This window comes from Phyllobates terribilis, unplaced genomic scaffold (genome assembly GCF_046119375.1).
Source record: "Phyllobates terribilis strain yellow unplaced genomic scaffold, ASM4611937v1 Scaffold_9__5_contigs__length_417890890, whole genome shotgun sequence".
In the NCBI taxonomy this organism is placed as follows: Eukaryota; Metazoa; Chordata; class Amphibia; order Anura; family Dendrobatidae; genus Phyllobates; species Phyllobates terribilis.
Genome location: NW_027362769.1, coordinates 191,605,445 through 191,619,548, shown reverse-complemented (window position 1 = coordinate 191,619,548; position 14,104 = coordinate 191,605,445). Strand labels below are relative to the sequence as shown.

The window sequence follows — 14,104 nt, the reverse complement described above, 5'->3', positions numbered from 1 at the left end:
TACCAGCAGAATAGTGAGTGCAGCTCTGGAGTATAATACAGGATGTAACTCAGGATCAGTAATGTATGTACACAGTGACTGCACCAGCAGAATAGTGAGTGCAGCTCTGGAGTATAATACAGGAGGTAACTCAGGATCAGTAATGTAATGTATGTACACAGTGACTCCACCAGCAGAATAGTGAGTGCAGCTCTGGAGTATAATACAGGATGTAACTCAGAATCAGTAATGTAATGTATGTACACAGTGACTACACCAGCAGAATAGTGAGTGCTGCTCTGGAGTATAATACAGGATGTAACTCAGGATCAGTAATGTAATGTATGTACACAGTGACTGCACCAGCAGAATAGTGAGTGCAGCTCTGGGGTATAATACAGGATGTAACCCAGGATCAGTAATGTAATGTATGTATACAGTGACTGCACCAGCAGAATAGTGAGTGCAGCTCTGGAGTATAATACAGGATGTAACCCAGGATCAGTAATGTAATGTATGTATACAGTGAGTGCTCCAGCAGAATAGTGAGTGCAGCTCTGGAGGATTTTGAGTGCGCTGCCGTCGTCGCCCCGGGCTGCACAGAGCGTTGCTGCTGAATATTAACCATCGAGTGTCCTGGTGGCTGGGCCGGCTGTACTCCTCTCATGGCTGAGCGCTCAGGTTTCGGGGCAGGCGTGCGTTTCCCGTGCTGTTTTTACTGCTTCTCTCCGTTGTCTCTGAACTCATGAAACACATAAACATCTTGAATAGTTAATGAGGCCGCGCTCTTAAAGTGACAGCGCTCCTGATGACAGATTTGTGGATGACTGGTGTCTCACTGCTCAGAATTTGGGAGGTAAATGAGGCGTAAATCTTTCCCTCTGCTGCTAAATGGACCATGACACCATGGAGGGATCGCTGGCAGGAAGGTGCGGACTCTTAAAGGGTTATGTCGTATTCTGATTAGTGACCATCGACCACAGTGGTGCTGATCTCCGGGTTATTAGGCTGCGCTGAGGCACTTGCTTATCAGATTTGCCCTTCCCTCTTAAGCCAATCAGCTGAGCCAAAGGAGATCACATGACCCACGTCTCTTCAGGTCACTGGAAGAGCTAAGAGCTCTAAGGAGTCATGAAGGCGGAGCTCATACGCTGACCTTCCGATTGGATCTTTGGCTGATTACTTTTGGTCATGGCCCCGCCCACTCCTTCAGAAATGATAACCAGTCACGTTAATGCGCGGTGACCCTGTCCTGGCGCGCGGTGACCCTGTCCTGGCGCGCGGTGACCCTGTCCTGGCGCGCGGTGACCCTGTCCTGGCGCGCGGTGACCCTGTCCTGGCGCGCGGTGACTCTGTCCTGGCGCGCGGTGACTCTGTCCTGGCGCGCGGCCCCTGAAAGTCATGACTGCAGCGAGGACACAGATGTGACAGAGTTCAGGATGGATCATCCCCGGGGGCTCCAGGAACAGCGCGGAGCCGGCGGCCACATCTATATCTGCACACAACAACATCAGATACATAATCACATGGTGGAGAAAGACGGCAAATGTCCCACAGGACTCCGACTGCATCCAGAGCCGACACCAACAGTGTGCGATCATAACAAAGCAGCGACGTTACACCGTCATATTACAGGTCATCTGCTGCTATAATCTCCAGAAACAGCAGTGTCACTGTGTACACACATTACATTACTGATCCTGAGTTACCTCCTGTATTATACTCCAGAGCTGCACTCACTATTCTGCTGGTGCTGTCACTGTGTACATACATTACATTACTGATCCTGAGTTACATCCTGTATTATACTCCAGAGCTGCACTCACTATTCTGCTGGTGCAGTCACTGTGTACATACATTACATTACTGATCCTGAGTTACATCCTTTATATTATACTCCAGAGCTGCACTCACTATTCTGCTGGTGCAGTCACTATGTACATACATTACATTACTGATCCTGAGTTACCTCCTGTATTATACTCCAGAGCTGCACTCACTATTCTGCTGGTGCAGTCACTATGTACATACATTACATTACTGATCCTGAGTTACCTCCTGTATTATACTCCAGAGCTGCACTCACTATTCTGCTGGTGCAGTCACTGTGTACATACATTACATTACTGATCCTGAGTTACCTCCTGTATTATACTCCAGAGCTGCACTCACTATTCTGTTGGTGCAGTCACTGTGTACATACATTACATTACTGATCCTGAGTTACATCCTGTATTATACTCCAGAGCTGCACTCACTATTCTGCTGGTGCAGTCACTGTGTACATACATTACATTACTGATCCTGAGTTACCTCCTGTATTATACTCCAGAGCTGCACTCACTATTATGCTGGTGCAGTCACTGTGTACATACATTACATTACTGATCCTGAGTTACATCCTGTATTATACTCCAGAGCTGCACTCACTATTCTGCTGGTGGAGTCACTGTGTACACACATTACATTACTGATCCTGAGTTACATCCTGTATTATACTCCAGAGCTGCACTCACTATTCTGCTGGTGCAGTCACTGTGTACACACATTACATTACTGATCCTGAGTTACATCCTGTATTATACTCCAGAGCTGCACTCACTATTCTGCTGGTGGAGTCACTGTGTACACACATTACATTACTGATCCTGAGTTACCTCCTGTATTATACCCCAGAGCTGCACTCACTATTCTGCTGGTGCAGTCACTGTGTGCATAAATTACATTACTGATCCTGAGTTACCTCCTGTATTATACTCCAGAGCTGCACTCACTATTCTACTGGTGCAGTCACTGTGCACATACATTACTGATCCTGAGTTACATCCTGTATTATACTCCAGAGCTGCACTCACTATTCTGCTGGTGCAGTCACTGTGTACATACATTACATTACTGATCCTGAGTTACCTCCTGTATTATACTCCAGAGCTGCACTCACTATTCTGCTGGTGCAGTCACTGTGTATATACATTACATTACTGATCCTGAGTTACCTCCTGTATTATACTCCAGAGCTGCACTCACTATTCTGCTGGTGCAGTCACTGTGTACATACATTACTGATCCTGAGTTACCTCCTGTATTATACTCCAGAGCTGCACTCACTATTCTGCTGGTGCAGTCACTGTGTACATACATTACTGATCCTGAGTTACGTCCTGTATTATACTCCAGAGCTGCGCTCACTATTCTGCTGGTGCAGTCACTATGTACATACATTACATTACTGATCCTGAGTTACCTCCTGTATTATACTCCAGAGCTGCACTCACTATTCTGCTGGTGCAGTCACTGTGTACATACATTACATTACTGATGCTGAGTTACATCCTGTATTATACTCCAGAGCTGCACTCACTATTCTGCTGGTGCAGTCACTGTGTGCATACATTACATTACTGATCCTGAGTTACATCCTGTATTATACTCCAGAGCTGCACTCACTATTCTGCTGGTGCAGTCACTGTGCACATACATTACATTACTGAGCCTGAGTTACATCCTGTATTATACTCCAGAGCTGCACTCACTATTCTACTGGTGCAGTCACTGTGCACATACATTACTGATCCTGAGTTACATCGTGTATTATACTCCAGAGCTGCACTCACTATTCTGCTGGTGCAGTCACTGTGTACATACATTACATTACTGATCCTGAGTTACATCCTTTATATTATACTCCAGAGCTGCACTCACTATTCTGCTGGTGCAGTCACTATGTACATACATTACATTACTGATCCTGAGTTACCTCCTGTATTATACTCCAGAGCTGCACTCACTATTCTGCTGGGGCAGTCACTGTGTACATACATTACATTACTGATCCTGAGTTACCTCCTGTATTATACTCCAGAGCTGCACTCACTATTCTGCTGGTGCAGTCACTGTGTACATACATTACATTACTGATCCTGAGTTACATCCTGTATTATACTCCAGAGCTGCACTCACTATTCTGTTGGTGCAGTCACTGTGTACATACATTACATTACTGATCCGGAGTTACCTCATGTATTATACTCCAGAGCTGCACTCACTATTCTGCTGGTGCAATCACTGTGTACATACATTACATTACTGATCCTGAGTTACATCCTGTATTATACTCCAGAGCTGCACTCACTATTCTACTGGTGCAGTCACTGTGTACATACATTACATTACTGATCCTGAGTTACCTCATGTATTATACTCCAGAGCTGCACTCACTATTCTGCTGGTGCAATCACTGTGTACATACATTACATTACTGATCCTGAGTTACATCCTGTATTATACTCCAGAGCTGCACTCACTATTCTGCTGGTGGAGTCACTGTGTACACACATTACATTACTGATCCTGAGTTACATCCTGTATTATACTCCAGAGCTGCACTCACTATTCTGCTGGTGCAGTCACTGTGTACACACATTACATTACTGATCCTGAGTTACATCCTGTATTATACTCCAGAGCTGCACTCACTATTCTGCTGGTGGAGTCACTGTGTACACACATTACATTACTGATCCTGAGTTACCTCCTGTATTATACCCCAGAGCTGCACTCACTATTCTGCTGGTGCAGTCACTGTGTGCATAAATTACATTACTGATCCTGAGTTACCTCCTGTATTATACTCCAGAGCTGCACTCACTATTCTACTGGTGCAGTCACTGTGCACATACATTACATTACTGATCGTGAGTTACATCCTGTATTATACTCCAGAGCTGCACTCACTATTCTGCTGGTGCTGTCACTGTGTACATACATTACATTACTGATCCTGAGTTACATCCTGTATTATACTCCAGAGCTGCACTCACTATTCTACTGGTGCAGTCACTGTGTACATACATTACATTACTGATCCTGAGTTACATCCTGTATTATACTCCAGAGCTGCACTCACTATTCTGCTGGTGCTGTCACTGTGTACATACATTACATTACTGATCCTGAGTTACATCCTGTATTATACTCCAGAGCTGCACTCACTATTCTGCTGGTGCAGTCACTGTGTACATACATTACATTACTGATCCTGAGTTACATCCTTTATATTATACTCCAGAGCTGCACTCACTATTCTGCTGGTGCAGTCACTATGTACATACATTACATTACTGATCCTGAGTTACCTCCTGTATTATACTCCAGAGCTGCACTCACTATTCTGCTGGTGCAGTCACTATGTACATACATTACATTACTGATCCTGAGTTACCTCCTGTATTATACTCCAGAGCTGCACTCACTATTCTGCTGGTGCAGTCACTGTGTACATACATTACATTACTGATCCTGAGTTACCTCCTGTATTATACTCCAGAGCTGCACTCACTATTCTGTTGGTGCAGTCACTGTGTACATACATTACATTACTGATCCTGAGTTACATCCTGTATTATACTCCAGAGCTGCACTCACTATTCTGCTGGTGCAGTCACTGTGTACATACATTACATTACTGATCTTGAGTTACCTCCTGTATTATACTCCAGAGCTGCACTCACTATTATGCTGGTGCAGTCACTGTGTACATACATTACATTACTGATCCTGAGTTACCTCATGTATTATACTCCAGAGCTGCACTCACTATTCTGCTGGTGCAATCACTGTGTACATACATTACATTACTGATCCTGAGTTACATCCTGTATTATACTCCAGAGCTGCACTCACTATTCTGCTGGTGCAGTCACTGTGTACATACATTACATTACTGATCCTGAGTTACCTCCTGTATTATACTCCAGAGCTGCACTCACTATTCTGCTGGTGCAGTCACTGTGTATATACATTACATTACTGATCCTGAGTTACATCCTGTATTATACTCCAGAGCTGCACTCACTATTCTGCTGGTGCAGTCACTGTGTACATACATTACATTACTGATCCTGAGTTACCTCCTGTATTATACTCCAGAGCTGCACTCACTATTCTGCTGGTGCAGTCACTGTGTACATACATTACATTACTGATCCTGAGTTACATCCAGTATTATACTCCAGAGCTGCACTCACTATTCTGATGGTGCAGTCAATGTGTACATACATTACATTACTGATCCTGAGTTACCTCCTGTATTATACTCCAGAGCTGCACTCACTATTCTGCTGGTGCAGTCACTGTGTATATACATTACATTACTGATCCTGAGTTACATCCTGTATTATACTCCAGAGCTGCACTCACTATTCTGCTGGTGCAGTCACTGTGTACATACATTACATTACTGATCCTGAGTTACCTCCTGTATTATACTCCAGAGCTGCACTCACTATTCTGCTGGTGCAGTCACTGTGTATATACATTACATTACTGATCCTGAGTTACCTCCTGTATTATACTCCAGAGCTGCACTCACTATTCTGCTGGTGCAGTCACTGTGTACATACATTACATTACTGATCCTGAGTTACCTCCTGTATTATACTCCAGAGCTGCACTCACTATTCTGCTGGTGCAGTCACTGTGTACATACATTACTGATCCTGAGTTACGTCCTGTATTATACTCCAGAGCTGCGCTCACTATTCTGCTGGTGCAGTCACTATGTACATACATTACATTACTGATCCTGAGTTACCTCCTGTATTATACTCCAGAGCTGCACTCACTATTCTGCTGGTGCAGTCACTGTGTACATACATTACATTACTGATGCTGAGTTACATCCTGTATTATACTCCAGAGCTGCACTCACTATTCTGCTGGTGCAGTCACTGTGTGCATACATTACATTACTGATCCTGAGTTACATCCTGTATTATACTCCAGAGCTGCACTCACTATTCTGCTGGTGCAGTCACTGTGCACATACATTACATTACTGAGCCTGAGTTACATCCTGTATTATACTCCAGAGCTGCACTCACTATTCTACTGGTGCAGTCACTGTGCACATACATTACTGATCCTGAGTTACATCGTGTATTATACTCCAGAGCTGCACTCACTATTCTGCTGGTGCAGTCACTGTGTACATACATTACATTACTGATCCTGAGTTACATCCTTTATATTATACTCCAGAGCTGCACTCACTATTCTGCTGGTGCAGTCACTATGTACATACATTACATTACTGATCCTGAGTTACCTCCTGTATTATACTCCAGAGCTGCACTCACTATTCTGCTGGGGCAGTCACTGTGTACATACATTACATTACTGATCCTGAGTTACCTCCTGTATTATACTCCAGAGCTGCACTCACTATTCTGCTGGTGCAGTCACTGTGTACATACATTACATTACTGATCCTGAGTTACATCCTGTATTATACTCCAGAGCTGCACTCACTATTCTGTTGGTGCAGTCACTGTGTACATACATTACATTACTGATCCGGAGTTACCTCCTGTATTATACTCCAGAGCTGCACTCACTATTCTGCTGGTGCAGTCACTGTGTACATACATTACATTACTGATCCTGAGTTACCTCCTGTATTATACTCCAGAGCTGCACTCACTATTCTGCTGGTGCAGTCACTGTGTACATAAATTACATTACTGATCCTGAGTTACATCCTGTATTATACTCCAGAGCTGCACTCACTATTCTGCTGGTGCAGTCACTGTGTACATACATTACATTACTGATCCTGAGTTACATCCTTTATTATACTCCAAAGCTGCACTCACTATTCTGCTGGTGCAGTCACTGTGTACATACATTACATTACTGATCCTGAGTTACATCCTGTATTATACTCCAGAGCTGCACTCACTATTCTGCTGGTGCAGTCGCTGTGCACATACATGACGTTACTGATCCTGAGTTACATCCTGTATTATACTCCAGAGCTGCACTCACTATTCTGCTGGTGCAGTCGCTGTGCACATACATGACGTTACTGATCCTGAGTTACATCCTGTATTATACTCCAGAGCTGCACTCACTATTCTGCTGGTGCAGTCACTGTGTACATACATTACATTACTGATCCAGAGTTACATCCTTTATATTATACTCCAGAGCTGCACTCACTATTCTGCTGGTGCAGTCACTGTGCACATACATTACATTACTGATCCTGAGTTACATCCTGTATTATACTCCAGAGCTGCACTCACTATTCTGCTGGTGCAGTCACTGTGTACATACATTACATTACTGATCCTGAGTTACATCCTGTATTATACTCCAGAGCTGCACTCACTATTCTGCTGGTGCAGTCACTGTGCACATACATGACGTTACTGATCCTGAGTTACATCCTGTATTATACTCCAGAGCTGCACTCACTATTCTGCTGGTGCAGTCACTGTGTACATACATTACATTACTGATCCTGAGTTACATCCTGTATTATACTCCAGAGCAGCACTCACTATTCTGCAGGTGCAGTCACTATGTACATACATTACATTACTGATCCTGAGTTACATCCTGTATTATACTCCAGAGCTGCGCTCACTATTCTGCTGGTGCAGTCACTTGGTGCATAATTACATTACTGATCCTGAGTTACATCATGTATTATACTCCAGAGCTGCACTCAATATTCTGCTGGTGCAGTCACTGTGCACATAAATTACTGATCCTGAGTTACATCCTGTATTATACGCCAGAGCTGCACTCACTATTCTGCTGGTGCAGTCACTGTGTACATACATTACATTACTGATCCTGAGTTACATCCTGTATTATACTCCAGAGCAGCACTCACTATTCTGCAGGTGCAGTCACTATGTACATACATTACATTACTGATCCTGAGTTACATCCTGTATTATACTCCAGAGCTGCACTCACTATTCTGCTGGTGCAGTCACTGTGTACATACATTACATTACTGATCCTGAGTTACATCCTGTATTATACTCCAGAGCTGCACTCACTATTCTGCTGGTGCAGTCACTGTGCACATACATTACTGATCCTGAGTTACATCCTGTATTATACTCCAGAGCTGCACTCATTATTCTGCTGGTGCAGTCACTGTGCACATACATTATATTACTGATCCTGAGTTACATCCTGTATTATACTCCAGAGCTGCACTCACTATTCTGCTGGTGCAGTCACTGTGTACATACATTACATTACTGATCCTGAGTTACATCCTGTATTATACTCCAGAGCTGCACTCACTATTCTGCTGGTGCAGTCACTGTGTACATAAATTACATTACTGATCCTGAGTTACCTCCTGTATTATACTCCAGAGCTGCACTCACTATTCTGCTGGTGCAGTCACTGTGTACATACATTACATTACTGATCCTGAGTTACATCCTGTATTATACTCCAGAGCTGCACTCACTATTCTGCTGGTGGAGTCACTTTGTACATACATTACATTACTGATCCTGAGTTACATCCTGTATTATACTCCAGAGCTGCACTCACTATTCTGCTGGTGCAGTCACTGTGCACATACATTACTGATCCTGAGTTACATCCTGTATTATACTCCAGAGCTGCACTCAGTATTCTGCTGGTGCAGTCACTGTGTACATACATTATATTACTGATCCTGAGTTACATCCTGTATTATACTCCAGAGCTGTACTCACTATTCTGCTGGTGCAGTCACTGTGTACATATATTACATTACTGATCCTGAGTTACCTCCTGTATTATACTCCAGAGCTGCACTCACTATTCTGCTGGTGCAGTCACTGTGTACATACATTACATTACTGATCCTGAGTTACCTCCTGTATTATACTCCAGAGCAGCACTCACTATTCTGCTGGTGCAGTCACTGTGTACATACATTACATTACTGATCCTGAGTTACCTCCTGTATTATACCCCAGAGCTGCACTCACTATTCTGCTGGTGCAATCACTGTGTACATACATTACATTACTGATCCTGAGTTACATCCTGTATTATACCACAGAGCTGCACTCACTATTCTGCTGGTGCAGTCACTGTGTACATACATTACATTACTGATCCTGAGTTACATCCTGTATTATACTCCAGAGCTGCGCTCACTATTCTGCTGGTGGAGTCACTGTGTACATACATTACTGATCCTGAGTTACATCCTGTATTATACTCCAGAGCTGCACTCACTATTCTGCTGGTGCAGTCACTGTGTACATACATTACATTACTGATCCTGAGTTACATCCTGTATTATACCACAGAGCTGCACTCGCTATTCTGCTGGTGCAGTCACTGTGTACATACATTACATTACTGATCCTGAGTTACATCCTGTATTATACTCCAGAGCTGCACTCACTATTCTGCTGGTGCAGTCACTGTGTATATACATTACTGATCCTGAATTACATCCTGTATTATACTCCAGAGCTGCACTCGCTATTATGCTGGTGCAGTCACTGTGTACATACATTACATTACTGATCCTGAGTTACATCCTGTATTATACCCCAGAGCTGCACTCACTATTCTGCTGGTGCAGTCACTGTGTACATACATTACATTACTGATCCTGAGTTACATCCTGCATTATACTCCAGAGCTGCACTCACTATTCTGCTGGTGCGGTCACTGTGTATATACATTACATTACTGATCCTGAGTTACGTCCTGTATTATACCCCAGAGCTGCACTCACTATTCTGCTGGTGTAGTCACTGTGTACATACATTACATTACTGATCCTGAGTTACATCCTGTATTATACTCCAGAGCTGCACTCACTATTCTGCTGGTGCATTCACTGTGTACATACATTACATTACTGATCCTGAGTTACATCCTGTATTATACTCCAGAGCTGCACTCACTATTCTGCTGGTGCAGTCACTGTGTACATACATTACATTACTGATCCTGAGTTACCTCCTGTATTATACCCCAGAGCTGCACTCACTATTCTGCTGGTGCAATCACTGTGTACATACATTACATTACTGATCCTGAGTTACATCCTGTATTATACCACAGAGCTGCACTCACTATTCTGCTGGTGCAGTCACTGTGTACATACATTACATTACTGATCCGGAGTTACATCCTGTATTATACTCCAGAGCTGCGCTCACTATTCTGCTGGTGGAGTCACTGTGTACATACATTACTGATCCTGAGTTACATCCTGTATTATACTCCAGAGCTGCACTCACTATTCTGCTGGTGCAGTCACTGTGTACATACATTACATTACTGATCCTGAGTTACATCCTGTATTATACTCCAGAGCTGCACTCACTATTCTGCTGGTGCAGTCACTGTGTACATACATTACATTACTGATCCTGAGTTACCTCCTGTATTATACCCCAGAGCTGCACTCACTATTCTGCTGGTGCAGTCACTGTGCACATACATTACTGATCCTGAGTTACATCCTGTATTATACTCCAGAGCTGCGCTCACTATTCTGCTGGTGGAGTCACTGTGTACATACATTACTGATCCTGAGTTACATCCTGTATTATACTCCAGAGCTGCACTCACTATTCTGCTGGTGCAGTCACTGTGTACATACATTACATTACTGATCCTGAGTTACATCCTGTATTATACCCCAGAGCTGCACTCACTATTCTGCTGGTGCAGTCACTGTGTACATACATTACATTACTGATCCTGAGTTACATCCTGCATTATACTCCAGAGCTGCACTCACTATTCTGCTGGTGCAGTCACTGTGTACATACATTACATTACTGATCCTGAGCTACATCCTGTATTATACTCCAGAGCTGCACTCACTATTCTGCTGGTGCGGTCACTGTGTATATACATTACATTACTGATCCTGAGTTACGTCCTGTATTATACCCCAGAGCTGCACTCACTATTCTGCTGGTGTAGTCACTGTGTACATACATTACATTACTGATCCTGAGTTACATCCTGTATTATACTCCAGAGCTGCACTCACTATTCTGCTGGTGCGGTCACTGTGTATATACATTACATTACTGATCCTGAGTTACGTCCTGTATTATACCCCAGAGCTGCACTCACTATTCTGCTGGTGTAGTCACTGTGTACATACATTACATTACTGATCCTGAGTTACATCCTGTATTATACTCCAGAGCTGCACTCACTATTCTGCTGGTGCAGTCACTTTGTACATACATTACATTACTGATCCTGAGTTACATCCTGTATTATACCCCAGAGCTGCACTCACTATTCTGCTGGTGCAGTCACTGTGTACATACATTACATTACTGATCCTGAGTTACCTCCTGTATTATACTCCAGAGCTGCACCCACTATTCTGCTGGTGTAGTCACTGTGTACATACATTACTGATCCGGAGTTACATCCTGTATTATACTCCAGAGCTGCACTCACTATTCTGCTGGTGCAGTCACTGTGTGCATACATTACATTACTGATCCTGAGTTACCTCCTGTATTATACCCCAGAGCTGCACTCACTATTCTGCTGGTGCAGTCACTGTGTACGTACATTACATTACTGATCCTGAGTTACATCCTGTATTATACCCCAGAGCTGCACTCACTATTCTGCTGGTGCAGTCACTGTGTACGTACATTACATTACTGATCCTGAGTTACATCCTGTATTATACTCCAGAGCTGCACTCACTATTCTGCTGGTGCAGTCACTGTGTACGTACATTACATTACTGATCCTGAGTTACATCCTGTATTATACTCCAGAGCTGCACTCACTATTCTGCTGGTGCAGTCACTGTGTACTTACATTACATTACTGATCCTGAGTTACCTCCTGTATTATACCCCAGAGCTGCACTCACTATTCTGCTGGTGCAGTCACTGTGTACATACATTACATTACTGATACTGAGTTACATCCTGTATTATACTCCAGAGCTGCACTCACTATTCTGCTGGTGCAGTCGCTGTGTACATACATTACATTACTGATCCTGAGTTACATCATGTATTATACTCCAGAGCTGCACTCACTATTCTGCTGGTGCAGTCACTGTGTACATACATTACATTACTGATCCGGAGTTACATCCTGTATTATACTCCAGAGCTGCACTCACTATTCTGCTGGTGCAGTCACTGTGTACATACATTACATTACTGATCCTGAGTTACATCCTGTATTATACTCCAGAGCTGCACTCACTATTCTGCTGGTGTAGTCACTGTGTACATACATTACATTACTGATCCTGAGTTACATCCTGTATTATACTCCAGAGCTGCACTCACTATTCTGCTGGTGCAGTCACTTTGTACATACATTACATTACTGATCCTGAGTTACATCCTGTATTATACCCCAGAGCTGCACTCACTATTCTGCTGGTGCAGTCACTGTGTACATACATTACATTACTGATCCTGAGTTACCTCCTGTATTATACTCCAGAGCTGCACCCACTATTCTGCTGGTGTAGTCACTGTGTACATACATTACATTACTGATCCTGAGTTACATCCTGTATTATACTCCAGAGCTGCACTCACTATTCTGCTGGTGCAGTCACTGTGTACATACATTACATTACTGATCCTGAGTTACCTCCTGTATTATACTCCAGAGCTGCATTCACTATTCTGCTGGTGCAGTCACTGTGTACATACATTACTGATCCTGAGTTACCTCCTGTATTATACTCCAGAGCTGCACTCACTATTCTGCTGGTGCAGTCACTGTGTACATACATTACATTACTGATCCTAAGTTACATCCTGTATTATACTCCAGAGCTGCACTCACTATTCTGCTGGTGCAGTCACTGTGTACATACATTATATTACTGATCCTGAGTTACATCCTGTATTATACTCCAGAGCTGCATTCACTATTCTGCTGGTGCAGTCACTGTGTACATACATTACATTACTGATCCTGAGTTACATCCAGTATTATACTCCAGAGCTGCACTCACTATTCTGCTGGTGCAGTCACTGTGTACATACATTACTGATCCTGAGTTACCTCCTGTATTATACTCCAGAGCTGCACTCACTATTCTGCTGGTGCAGTCACTGTGTACATACATTACTGATCCTGAGTTACATCCTGTATTATACTCCAGAGCTGCACTCACTATTCTGCTGGTGCAGTCACTGTGTACATACATTACATTACTGATCCTGAGTTACCTCCTGTATTATACTCCAGAGCTGCACTCACTATTCTGCTGGTGCAGTCACTGTGTACATACATTATATTACTGATCCTGAGTTACATCCTGTATTATACTCCAGAGCTGCAT

At 43.4% G+C, this 14,104-nt stretch overlaps 1 protein-coding gene across 1 annotated transcript in view; it reads left to right on the top strand.

Moving 5' to 3' along the window:
* Positions 1-14,104, top strand: part of ESYT3 (extended synaptotagmin 3) — a 43,785-nt gene that overhangs the window by 9,879 nt on the left and 19,802 nt on the right. The gene's annotated exons all lie outside the window — the stretch shown is intronic.